This window comes from Nipponia nippon, unplaced genomic scaffold (assembly GCF_047370975.1).
Source record: "Nipponia nippon isolate SJK-2023a ecotype South Korea unplaced genomic scaffold, ASM4737097v1 scaffold_14, whole genome shotgun sequence".
NCBI classification, from domain to species: Eukaryota; Metazoa; Chordata; class Aves; order Pelecaniformes; family Threskiornithidae; genus Nipponia; species Nipponia nippon.
The window spans coordinates 9807501-9820468 of NW_028262330.1; the positions used below are offsets into that span (position 1 = coordinate 9807501).

General features: G+C 41.8%; 1 protein-coding gene across 2 annotated transcripts in view; it reads left to right on the top strand.

Annotated features, from left to right (window-relative positions):
* The window catches only part of ASPSCR1 (ASPSCR1 tether for SLC2A4, UBX domain containing), a 50190-nt gene that overhangs the window by 29953 nt on the left and 7269 nt on the right, over positions 1-12968 (top strand). The gene's annotated exons all lie outside the window — the stretch shown is intronic.

Consider the following 12968-nt stretch of genomic DNA (forward strand, 5'->3'; position numbering starts at 1 on the left):
AGATGTGGCTGGGATGTGTTCCCAGATTTCCTGTCTCAGCCTTCAGACTTGTGTCCCTACAAAATATACTGCTTTCTTTTCAGTGTCTCTGTAAGAAGTGATATTCTCACCCACCCCGTATGCCACATTTTCCTCTAGAATCTCATGGACTTCAAGTTTGGCACTATTTATTTTTTCTTTAAGATAGGCTTCTTTTTTTTTTTGTTAAGGACATCGTAGATGCTGAAGACTCAAAATCTGCCTCTGTAATGAACCTTTTTCCTATTCTTAGTTCATTTTCTATTGGATGGTTTGTTGCTCCTTCAAATTCAAGGTGCTTGCCTTTCTGACACTGCTTCCTTCCGTTGTTTTCTGTCACTGTTGGAAAATACCCTGTCTGCTCATGTGCCTGTCCGTACCACCTTGAAATCTCCTGTGACCATTCTCTTTCTCTTTTATAGTTAACTTCTGAATCCTTTGCCTATATACCATACTCATTCCACAAAGAAGAGGAGGTTTCTCTGGCTTTTCAGTAAACTTGAATGCAGCACTCTCTTTGCTGGCCTGTATCTGCCTCCCATTCGTCCAACCTCTGATGCTGCCTCTGGTCTCTGTTGTTAGCTTTGGTCTGTCTTCTAAATAAAGTTCAAAATCCTCTGCTTACCTATATTTACCCCTTGCCCGCCTCACTCCCCTGCCCCGGCAATACTGTTTTTTAATTTTTCTCTTTTTCAGCATACATCTAAAGTTTCTCTGGATGTCTTCTGAAACAGAACTTTTTCAGTGAAACACCACAGAAATATAATTATGTCTCCCTGTCTTTGAATCAGAAACTTTATGGCAGGAATTTTGTTTAATTTGCTGTGTTAAAGCCTTTGTTCTGTACCTGGCACCATTACTTGTGCTTGTTTCATGTGTGGCAATTTCCCAGTTGTGACATTTACTGTGGAATTCATTCCTTGCGGCAGCTCCCTGGAACATATAAAAATGTGTTAAATTAGTGCTCTGTAAAGACTTTGAGGTGCCTTAACAGCCCAGTCTTTTAGACTCCTTCAGAAATCGCAACTTGATGAAGAACCTGGTCAATTTTAGAGTCAAGCATCTTCGATTTGTAGTGGCTTTCCTGAGATTGAAGTGCTTGCTGTGTCCCATGGCAAAGGTGCAAAGCCTTGATGCTAGTACAAAACTGTGACCGTTCAAGATATGGTGCTCAAAAGCTGAAAATTGTCCTGCCAATGGACTGTTTTAAGGAATGATTTTTCTCATTTCTCACTTCCTCTGTGTCAACACAAGAGAAGAATAACATCTAATTAAGATAAAGGGTGGCAAATCCAAAGTTGATTTAAGAATAATTTTTTCTCCATGCAACATGTGATCACAGTGTAGTCTAACTAAACTGTAATTAGAAAGTGGTTGTGTTGAGAATTTGGGCATAATTAAAGAAAAATGGATTTTTTAAAGCATAGTCTAAGTATACAAAATCATTACAATTATTTGCAAAATGCGGAAAGCAAGTAGTCTCATGCTTAGAATATTTGTAGGGATTGCAACATGACGTTATGAAGAGATTATTATCACGTTACTTAACAGTTGCATGACTTGGCATTTTCTTCTTAAACAGCTGGCTCAGCGTAGGTAAATGTAGTGATGCATGTGTGGGGAAAAATAATTTGAACTTCATGTGCATCTCAGTGAGCTCTTGGGTTGATTGTTACTGCTCTGGAGCAAAGTCTTAAGGTGATGAAATCATCAGCTCATTACTGAATAGTAGTGAAAACCAAAACGACCTCCTTCCCAAAATCCAAAATATTCAGAACAAAATAGATAACAAAGTAAAGAACATCATTGTGTCATTGTATGAAACCAGGGTTTGCTCGCATCTTGAATAATGTGTGCAGATCTGGTCTCTCATCTTAAAAAGGAACTGGTAAAGGTGCAGAGAAGGGGAATGAGGATCATCAGGGGTCTGGAATGGCTCCTGCATAAAGAAAGACTAAGTAGGCTGGGACTTGTCAGTCTGCAGATGTGACTGGGAAAGAAAGAATATATCAAGGAGAAGCTGGAAAGGGTTGATTTCTTACTCTCTCCAGTACAAGAGTGTGTGGTATCAAGCGAGGTGAGCAGGGGCTAGAATAGATGAAAGAAGGTAGTTGTTCATGCAATAGAAAATTGAATTGTGGAATTCCTTGTCACAGGGTACTATATACTAAAAGTATCTACTGGTTCAAGAGAAATTTGGACAAGTTCAAGGAAGAGATCTACTGAGAGTCTCTCTTAATATATAGAAACCATCTCAGGAAGCCTCTGAACTGAAAATCACTGCTAGCTAATAGTGTTAGGAGAAAGTATCCCATATAAGCAAAGAGCGAGAATACTCTTCTCTGTGCATCTGGTTTTTTGTTCACTGTTAAAGACAGGATTCTGGCTGGACTGAGTGGACTTTTGGCCTGCGTACAGTTGTTCTTATGTCCTCGTGTGTTGCTGGAGGTGGACTGAGCAGGCTGCCTTGGCAACTTACCCGACCCAACAGCAATTCCTGTATTGACTCAACTACCCTATAGATTGAATGATAACAGACTAATACGCATGAAACACTACACAAAATTTCATGTATAGCAGAGGATTTAAACTGGTATATATGACTTGTTTCTTTGAATATACTGGAATAATTAAGCCTTTGTAACTTTACTGCCTGTTAGGTGTTTAAGGTTGTTTTTTTCAGCTTTATGATTTCATTAATAGAACTGTTCTGTATATAATTCTCCCAATTTTAAGGAACAAAGAAAAAATAATACAGACTATATGAGCCTTAGATTTCTGGAGAAAACAGCTGATAATATCAGTGGAATTTGTTAGATTTTGCTTTGCTATGTGGCACCCTGTGTAGCATTTCACATCTGTGAAAAAAAGATGCAAAGTATAAGCAACTTGTTCATGAGATGGTGTGTTCTTCTATACAGTGCAAGTGATGGTGTGACATACGGGTAATGAACAAGGAGTATATGAAACAATAAGGGCACTGCAAACTCCTTCTAACCAGGTGTCCTGTAGAAGCTTTTTTTTTTGCATACTAATTTTTATTATTTCTCGAGACATTTCTGCTGAAAACCCTAAGATGGATGTTTGTTGTTTTAAAGGAACTTTATCTGAGTAATTTAGACAGTGGATGCATAGCTGCTGGTTACAGCTGAGTCAGCTGAAGAGACTGCTGCCCCAGTTATTCTCACGTCTGTCACCTGGGCTGCTATTTATTTCATTCTACATGAGTTGGATAAATATAAACAGTTTAAATAGTGGCTCAGGTCTCTTGACTGACGTAGATTAGAGTCTCATAACATGCAAATCCAAGCGGTTGTTAATATCTTGCAACGGGTGGTAGTGACGGGCTTCAGCCCCTCAGAAAAGTAACCTTTTCAGGGGTATGGCTCTAGCTGGAAGGGGATGCGTGTCGGCTGCATGGTGAAAGTAAAGGTTTTGCTCGCTTATGTCGCTCACAATCTACAAGAGTTTGCTGATCCAGTTACGCCAATGGACCCACACAAACTTTTTCTGCAGGACACCTTGCTAAAGTTCATGGTGAGTTTAAAGAACTCACTTTTGAGTTTTGTATTTTTGCTCCTTTTGCAGTTGAGTATATAAACTTTGCACAGCTTATACTTGTAGTGTAGCTTGTCCCACAAGAAACCACAGATGGTTGGAAATGTGTATGCAGCTACAGGTATTTAACTTTCTAGATTTTTTCACCATGCGCATTCAGCATGATACTTCAAATGCTATTGTTTTCAAAAATTTATCCCCAGAATTAGGAAAGCCCATCCAGTTCATCACAGCTGACTTGCAAAAATTAGTTGATGGTGAAAGGAGCAAGCCAGAGCATTTTTGTAATCAAATTTGTTTTTTAAAGAAAAAACAGAAGTTTTTTTTCCATCAAATTATATTCAGGGAGGCTTTAGCCTTGACTACAGGGCCCTAGGGCATTGGAAATGAGTGCACGATTTGACCCAAATGCTTGAGGCTAGCAACACTACTCTAACGAGGTGAGCAGCATAGAGGTTTAGCAATAAGGGAAGACATGTGTCACTGGATTGGCAAGAAACAGCAGGGGAATTGATTTGTCTGAGGAGCAAAGAAATTCATGTATGTCTAGGGTGAGAAGGGAGAAGGCTGCAAGGGGCTGAAGCGACTTGGAAGGATAAAACGGGGTGAAGAGAGGGAGCAGAAAGAAATAATGTGCCTGGCCGGGGCTGGGTTCCACTGTCTATTTAGAGTTTTTGATTTTGGAGCAATGGGTTCTGCGCTGCCAAGAATGTGGGCTGGGGGAAGGGCACACCAGCATTTGCATTAAAGCCTTGAAGTTGTTTGATGCAGCTGGGTGTAAAATGGCCATTATGTAAAATGGGTTTGCAGATTGGAAGAGCTGTGTTTAATGCCTGTGGCCATGTAGCCTGGGGCCCTTCAGCCCTTTCAGGTCTTGGTCTGTTATGGCAGGAATGATTCTGTGTGTTTATAAACATTTTATTTGGATGAAGCATCAAACAGGAAAAAACAATTCCTGCTGAGAACTTGTCATACCATTCTGGTTACCCGTACTGCTTGTCGGAGACCACGCTGCTCTAACTTACCAGGATGGTGCCTTGTCCCAGTTTAGGTCGGCTGATTCTGGGGGAAGCTTTGCTCCCCGTTACCAGCATAAATCCTTTTTCGTCTTTAACTTTCGCCTTGAGTCAGTGAAGGCCCCATGCTGTAATGTCTTCTGCTTGGACAGGCTTTCCCTTCTGCTGCTGCAGATCTGAGTGCTTGGCAGGGGCTGAAGGGGGCTTTCTTTGGGAAGAAACGGGTGCGGAAGCTGCTCTGGCTTTCATGTCCCTGGCAACTGTGTTATGGTTGGATGCCCTTTTTACAGGCGGCTGTTACATCGGCCTGCTTCGCCTGAGCCTCAGTGCTCTCAGTAAAAACGACACTGGCCCAGACCAGGAGCAAGAGAAGTGATATTTCTGGTAGCGGGCCAGGTGGGGCAGCGCTGGGGACAGGACTTGCTCACCGCTTCGCACTTGCTCTCTAGTATTGCCTTCCAAACTATGAAATCTTCATTCTGGGAAGAAGTTTGTGCGGGTCAGCATCCACGCTCGCTGCAGGGCTGAGGGCTGCAGAGCAGGCTGCGGTGCCTGGTCCTGCGCTGGATGGGGTTAGGCTCCGGGTGGGTGGGTTAGGTGAAGATGTTGCCCCTTTCAGGCATCGTGTGGTCTGTGGGAGGGAAACCTTTTGTACTTTAGTCAGAGCTCCCCTTCCGTTCCCGTTATCTGGAAGGAAAGAGATGAAAAGACAGAGCTGCTCTGCAAAGATAGAAGGCATATGGTTAAGGTATTTTGTAAAATGTGTGGCTTTCGGGCTGGGGGAAGAGGAGCTTTTACGCTAATGTGACCTTGCAGTACTCAGCATCTCTCTAGTGTGAGAGCTTGTTCTGGAATAACGCTGTGTTTTGGTACTTAGGGTGCAAATGTGAATGAAGTGCTGTGGAGTGTGCGGTGCTTCCAGAAATTGATTGTAGGGAAAAGGGAGCCTGGGTAAAGTAACAGAATAACTAGTTTCTCAAGCTTTTTTGTAGTATCTTTTTTGGAGAATGTGTGAAAGGTTGAGGAGGGAGGTTGTCTTTATCAGCAGTACAGCTCTTTAAGGTTGTCAGGTCGTATCATGTAACCGCCAAAATTGGCAGCTTTCGCTCCAGGTGCTCTGTGTCAGTAGTGTTAGCAACAGCCTGCTGGAGTGCTTTGCACCTGATGTGGTTCCCTTGCAAAGATGCCTGCATGCAACCTGACACTTGATTTTAATGGGATATTTCTTAGATGGCTAGAAACCTATGTTTCTATTCAAAATAGGTCTTCCAAAACAGGTACTACCATGTTGTATCTAGCCATTCTAGATTTTTTCAACATTTAACTTCCATATTATCAGGCTATTCACTCTTTCATACACATCTTACCTGAGCAGAATATACCAAAATAGAGGCAGACCGTAGGTGCTTCATAGAACACCTCTGGAGTGTATATTCCTTTCAGGAATAAAGTGACTTTCAGAGGAAGCAAAGGCAATCATAAGGAAGATTGCACTGAAATCTCAGTGATAACTGTGAGCTACAGTTGAAATTGTATGAGCCTTAGAATTCCGAACTTTCAAACATAAGATTTTGTCTGATTACCCTGTTCCATAAATGCCTTTTTTTTTTTTTTTTTTTTTGTGGTTTATTCTCCTTTTGCTCTCAGGGACTTCTTAGATTCTTGTTCCCCAAATATTGTGCTTAAAATCTTGAGAAACAGAAAATGAGAAATAGTTAAGAAAACCAATGAGTAAAGGAATAGAGGTTGGCTTATGGTTTCTGCACAGTCCATTCTTTGTTTTTCAGGTTGCCTCGTGTCTTCTCAAAATACACGATGCTGCCATGTCTAAATGTAAGTCGACTGTTACTACTACTTTTAAGTAGGACTGTGGCAGAGAAGCATCCAATTATTCCCTTCAGTTTAGTCATAGGCTACTTAATAGCCTTCTGTTTGCTCCTTTTCTTTGAGAAATGCCTCGGTACATAGGGAGTTCTAGCAACATCCTCCAAGGATATGGGAATTCTCTTGATGAACTTCAAAAGGATTTTCTAGAAACTTACAGTCTTTGCTGACACCATCAGAGGCAGAGCCTGCTTGAGCCCAAGCACAGAGTGTTCTGGACATTGACCCCTGCCAGCCTGGATGTTTTAGGAATTCACTGTCATGGAAACTGCATGATTTCTGGTGGTATCACAACCCCACCCTCCGCTAGGGTAGAGGGTAGAGCTGCTTCTTCTGTGGTAGGACTGGGAGTTGGTTGTTCGGGATTGCCTGTCCAATGTCAGACATGAATCATGGAGTTGCACCTAGCTTTCCCAGGTCTTAAGTTAGCAGTAGGTTATCCTCCACTCTATAGACTGCCTTGGTGCTGTCTGTAAGAGAAGGTGGATGGTGTTTGAGGCAGTAACGTGAGCACATTTGAGCATTCAAATATTTATAAATGACTGAAATTTGTGCTGAAGCCAATAACAGGAATCACTGCAGATGGTGGAGTACCATATTGTCAACACTTCTGCTCTCTCTCCACCCTCTCACTCCATTCAAGCTGATAAGATTGGAAGCACAGTCATTAAATCTGATCGCTTACAATGAAGGGAGAACCTTTACGCTGCAAGCAAAACTGGGGAAAAAAGACAAATATTGTTACCTTAATTGCCAAGATACTTGGGCTGAAAGAACTGTCTGAAGTGAATTCTCCAAAAATATGTGGGTATTTACAGTACAGTGAGCACACAGATTGGCAGCAACATGGAGTTTTTGGAACCCATAAAGACTTCAAGGCATTGCTTTGATTTTTTGTTATTGCTGTTTTTGCTGGCTGCCTTATCCTCATGTCCCTTGAAGTGTTTTATAATGTTCTGCTCTCCAGAACTGATCGACTGCAGGCTTCCCTGTTGTAGCACTTGGCTTTGGGTTTCTTATAGCTCTAGTTGCTTGTTTGTGTTTTTCTAGGCTAGCTGAGCTTTTCAGAGTTGCTTCTTCCCTTCTTTTTCCTCCCAGAAACAGGCACTTGTGTAGTGCATATCTGGGGTGCACTAGTGGAAATGATCATTGATTGCTGAGTTAATACTAGGAAAGAGTTAGCAGAAGGTAAGGATATCAGCCACTGGAAAAGTCAAGGCAGCAAAGAGGGCAGGAGGCCATCATCTGTCTTCAGAGGAGCTAAAGGAATCCACAGGCTTCCACATAAATATTTAGATCTTCTAATCAGATCTTAAGAGTGCACCGAGTGTTTCCTCTGGCGCGTACTGTGGGGCAGAAATCCAGAGGAGCTGTTTGTTCCTTTCTTTGCCTTTGGTTCTGTTTCCATATCCTATTTGTTAATGCCAGTTTGGGCAATACATCTGGCATGCTTGTTCAATGAAGCCGACTACGAATTGAGCTGTGTGAAGCCTTCTCTCCTTTTGGCAAGAGTCTGAATGCAATTTCAGAAAAAATTACTTCATCAGAGTCAGTCCGTCGGAGGTATTTCCAGTGGCAGGCCTTGCGGTTATTCCACTCACTAGCAAAGAAAGAAAATTGCAGTTAATAGTGAAATTCACCCAGCCCAGAGGATGGCGTTCCCCTTCCTGTATGAAGTCTTAGCCTTTAGTTACCCGCTCAGGATTTTCTCATCTGACTAGATTTTGGTAGCAATCTTACCTCCTGTTTGTCTTGCGAGGTCTGTTAACCGTGCTCGCAAATGCTGTCCGTACTTGCATCTTATGCTGGCTTCGAGTAGGGCCAGGCACCGCAGTCCGGCTGAGGGCCTGCCTCGGATGGCTGAGTTGAGAGTGGAAATTCTGCCAAAAATGTTCGCTCTCCTACTGTCAGTTTCGGAGGCCAGATCTTTCTGATCTCAGCTCAAGGGCTCAATGAATGCTCTTTATACCTGGCTTCCTTCTTAAGTAGCCTTCTCAAAATAGGGCTTTCAAATCTTATCTTTGCCTTATTAATTTTAAAGGTCCTCTGCTCTAGCTGGATCAGACCTCCTCCGTATTGACTGCAGAATATCCATCTTCTTTGGCAGTTGCAGTCCACATTGAGCAGCTTTGTTCTCGGGTTGTAAACACGAACCACTTAGTCACTTTGCCCCTTTCACCATGACTGTAGTGTTTATTTCTGTTTCAGCGATGCTTTGCAGTCTTGCTGGAGAAGCTTTTGATCCACCGGCTTTCCGGTTGGATTTTCCAAGAGCTAGTTTATGTGTTTGGGGTGTGTGTACTATGCAGTATTTCATGTTGGTAGCTTGGGTTTCTCCTTCCATGCGCGTGTTCCTTTGAAGTGCTTATTTTCTTATTCATCTTTTAACATCAAACCAACAGCAGACCTGTGGCACTCTAATCTTTTCAGATCATGTAACGGAAAGAATGCTTCTCATTCTGGCAGCTGCAAGTTCCCCTTAGACAGCAGTCTCTGCCTGATCTGAAAGCGTCACTCTGTCAGTGAACAGAATAACTGCGTGGTAATAACGTACATATTTTGCAATACTCTGTTCTAGGGTTTTTCAAATGTGTATGTCTGGAGATACCTAGTGAAGGGGGAAATCTTGAGATGTTATTTGGGGAGGGTTCTGCCTGAAATCTTTTTTGCGCTCTAGAGAACGAGTTACTAAAACACGCAGTAAAACAAAGCAGAAATGTTTTTCTTGTGTATCGCAGCTGGAGTCACAGGGGAATGTTGTTCTAGTGTAGATATTTTTATCGTGGAATGCAAGATGCAGTAGCCCCAGTATACCACTCCACAGCCAGGATGCCCTGCTGTCATAAACCACGCTCACCACTATGGTGTCTGAGTAACTGCACTCTGCCTGTCTGAAATAAGACTTTGAGTTACTTAGCTACACGGTTTCAGACTAACCGTGGCTTTATGAGTAACAGGCTGGTCTTCAGATTTCAGAAATGGAAAGCGTTCATTTAAACTTCAGCAGCTGTAACTAAGTAAATTGATGAAGCTGTGTTATTTAGATGTTTTTAAAATAATGAGTGGGTCGCTTGGAATGATACTCCTTAAATGAGGAGGACAGTAAGCAGGACATTGGCTTCCTCCGTTTCTTGCCTCATCGGTGACTTTCTGATCCCTTCAGAAGAAAGCTGTCCTGCGATTAAGGCCTTGGATGGGACTCTGGAGACTTACATACTTAGTTCTCATTTCTGCTATTGCCATCCTGTGTGACCTTGAATAAGTTATTTAATCTCTTTAGGTCTCAGGTTTTCATCTGTACAAAAAAAAAACCCAACAAAACCCAAACCCCAAAACATCATACTTTCTTACAGTTTTATTTATATTGCATGTTGCTGCTCATTACATATATATATAATTGCACAGTGGGACACCATTTTCAATTGGATTTCTAGGTGCTGTTGCAGGAAAAATAATAATCTGTCTCTCGTAAATATGCCTTGCACAGTGTGATTTGAACATTATAATTTGATAGATTAATAGTATCTATTTTCCCAGTCAAAATGGCATTGTATCTTTGGCTAGAAATGAAAGCAGCAAGGAAGAGAAATGCTGGATATTTGAGTATGGTAACTAGCTGTTGACTCATTTATATTGTAGTAATTCTTCACCTATAACTGAATGGAGTTTTTTGAATATTTGTTTCAAACAGCCTATGATTCTTTTGGTCAATCTGACAGGCTCACTGTGACTCTAAGAGGTTTATAAATCTGTTTTGATTCACAGATACTCTTATAAGAATCCTATGCAGTGAGGTTAAGAACTGCAGAGTTCTTCTAGAGACATTGATATGTGCATTAGAACAACTGCAAATGAGGAAATACCAGCTGACTTGAGAATATAGTTTTCAGGTAATCATCTGCCCAGCATTTGATCCTTGCATGCTTAGCAGTGCTAGAGAATACGAAAGGCTCCAACTTTGGGTTTGTATGTTTTCCTGGACTGCAGCTACTAAAGCCTTCTCATCTTTATGCCAAGACATTCCTTGGCCAGTGGGATCATTCCACTGGCTTTTTTTTTTTTTTTTTTTTTTTAAATGTGAAATTGGTGCTGATTTAAATACTTTTGTGTTACAAAAAAATCTCAGACAGCGTTATGTCCTGCCAGTGACTGGCTGGAGAATTCCTGGGGTGATCAGTGAGATGTAGCTAGCTGCCTTCTGTGCTGAACCATCAGTAAGTGCTGAAATTGGGATGGTACCTGAGAATTCTGCTCAAAGGAAGCTGGCCAAAGGGCTGTATGAATGAGCCAATAGTCTATCTGAATTGAAGAAACAGAACTTACTGGATGGACGTTTGGCAAGAGGGGACTCTGTGTTGGCTGACCCCTAGGAAAGGATAGGGATGCAGGGAAATGAGCCATGGGAAGGGGGTTGCATTCTGTATACTTGTGAGCTGCTGTCTAGTTCCTTTAAGTTTCTTTCAATTGAAAGATTTTGAACTGAAACATTTGGACTGATGTTTTGCCAGCAGTGGGAAATGGTTGTGGAGGTGGATCCTGAAACTTAGAACTACGGTTAGTTGTCAACCTGTGAGTAAATAGGGGAGAGGTTTATATTGGGGCACATTCTGTCTGTGTGTGTGTGTGGTTGAGTGTGTCTGTCTAGCTCTTGGTCTGTGTTTCTCACTCTCTTTTTCTCTTTGTGCCTCATGCAGGCCCTGCCATGAATTTTCTCTGACCCCTTGGGGCCATTCCCACATGGAGCTTTGATGTGTGTGCCCAGAGCTTGATTGACAAGGAAGTTTCGGTGGCGGCAGCAGGGAAACGAAGAGAAAAGGGCAGGGCTTTGAACTAAAGAGCTTTGAGCTCTGAGATGCTGTGCTTACTTATCTCCTTCAGAATGTTAATTATTTACCAAGATAATTGGTCGGGAGGGGGAAAAAAGAGAGGGGAGGTTATTAAAAAATTCCAACACTAACACGCTACAAAAACCTCATTTTCCAACTTGCAGCTGGCATGAAAAGGATGTTGTGTGTAAAAGGGCTCGAGTGTATGTGTGTTGGGGGGGGCCTTTTTAAGGCACCCATTTCCTAAATAGAGGGATCCCTTCAGACGAATGCAGCGGAAACATCAAAGCTCTTGCAAGAGTTTTTGCTGGGGTTTCTAAACCGTGTCTGGTACTTTTTAATTAAAAAAGTTTATGGAGAGCCGTATTTGTGACTGGAGCAGGCAACCTTAGGCCCTGTTGATTGAGGAATTAAATGTTAAAAGACTTAATAAATAATGATTTCTGCTAAAACGTCAGTTCAAGGATATGACGATGACTGACCGCTTTAGCAGAAGCCGAGACTCGGAGTAGACTGATGAATGTCTCCTGCTTCAGTCTAACATGATGTAGGCTGTACTGTATGTCAAAGTCTCCTACAGCATTTGGATTAACATAAAAAAATTTGTAATACCACATACTCACTGGAAGTTTGTGGTCAGGAAGATAGATGAAGCTGTTTCATTTTGCCTCCAGTTAATACAGTTTTATTAGCCTCTGTATTAGGTAGCAATCCACAGACTCCCCTGTGAAGATCAGGGTTCCTTTGACTCCTGGTAATTGCTGTGCTGGATCAGGTCCAAGAACCGTCATTCCAATATCCTGACTGTGCTGATGGTGGCAACAGAGGTTCAAGAAAACTCAAGAGCAGGCAGCCAGCCCTGCATAGTTCCCAAGTATTCATTAATGATATGAAGAGGGGCAGTTGCTTGCTTTTATCTATTTATTTACTTATTGGGTCAAGGTGAGAAATGTAGTGTTATTGTTTTGCCAGGGTAAATGCAGACCATTAATCAACATTTTCTGTACAGTTTCTGGCTATGGCAGTACTTGCCTCTTACGCTATGATGATTTGGTTCCTTTACCTGTCTCTTAGTATAAGGCCTTCTGAAAGCTTAAAATAATTGTTTCAGCTAGTTTTTCTTTACGTAGTATTATAGTGATGTGTTAATTCTGGTTATAAGTATTATATTTTCCTTTCAGAATCCTTACTGGTACAGCTAGTACACCATATATTAATCTTTGCATATCACCTTTAAACATTTTTAAAAATACAACCCTGTGCTTGCAGCAGTGTCTGTTTTTAGCACAAAGCTTAATAATTTTAAATCTCTTACTCTTCAGTCTCTTGAGAACATTTGGATATATCATCTGGACATGGTGATGTAGTGCTTTTTAATATGTAATTTCCAGCACCAGTTTTTCTACTGCTTCAGTTTCTTTGAGGGTGTGGTGTCATACTATGATCCCTATAAGTGGCAGAGCAAGCTTCGTAGGTAGGTACCCTCCTCACTTACCTACAGTCATTTTTGTGATTCCTTGGTTGAACCAGTGGGACTGCAAGTCCAGTTCTACAGTTTCTCTGGTGCCCAGCAAAGGACCAAAAGATAATTAAGGGACTGCTGCATCTGACCTACAGGGAGAGGCAGAGGGAGCTGGAGTTGTTAAGCCTGGAAAAGAGAAGGCTC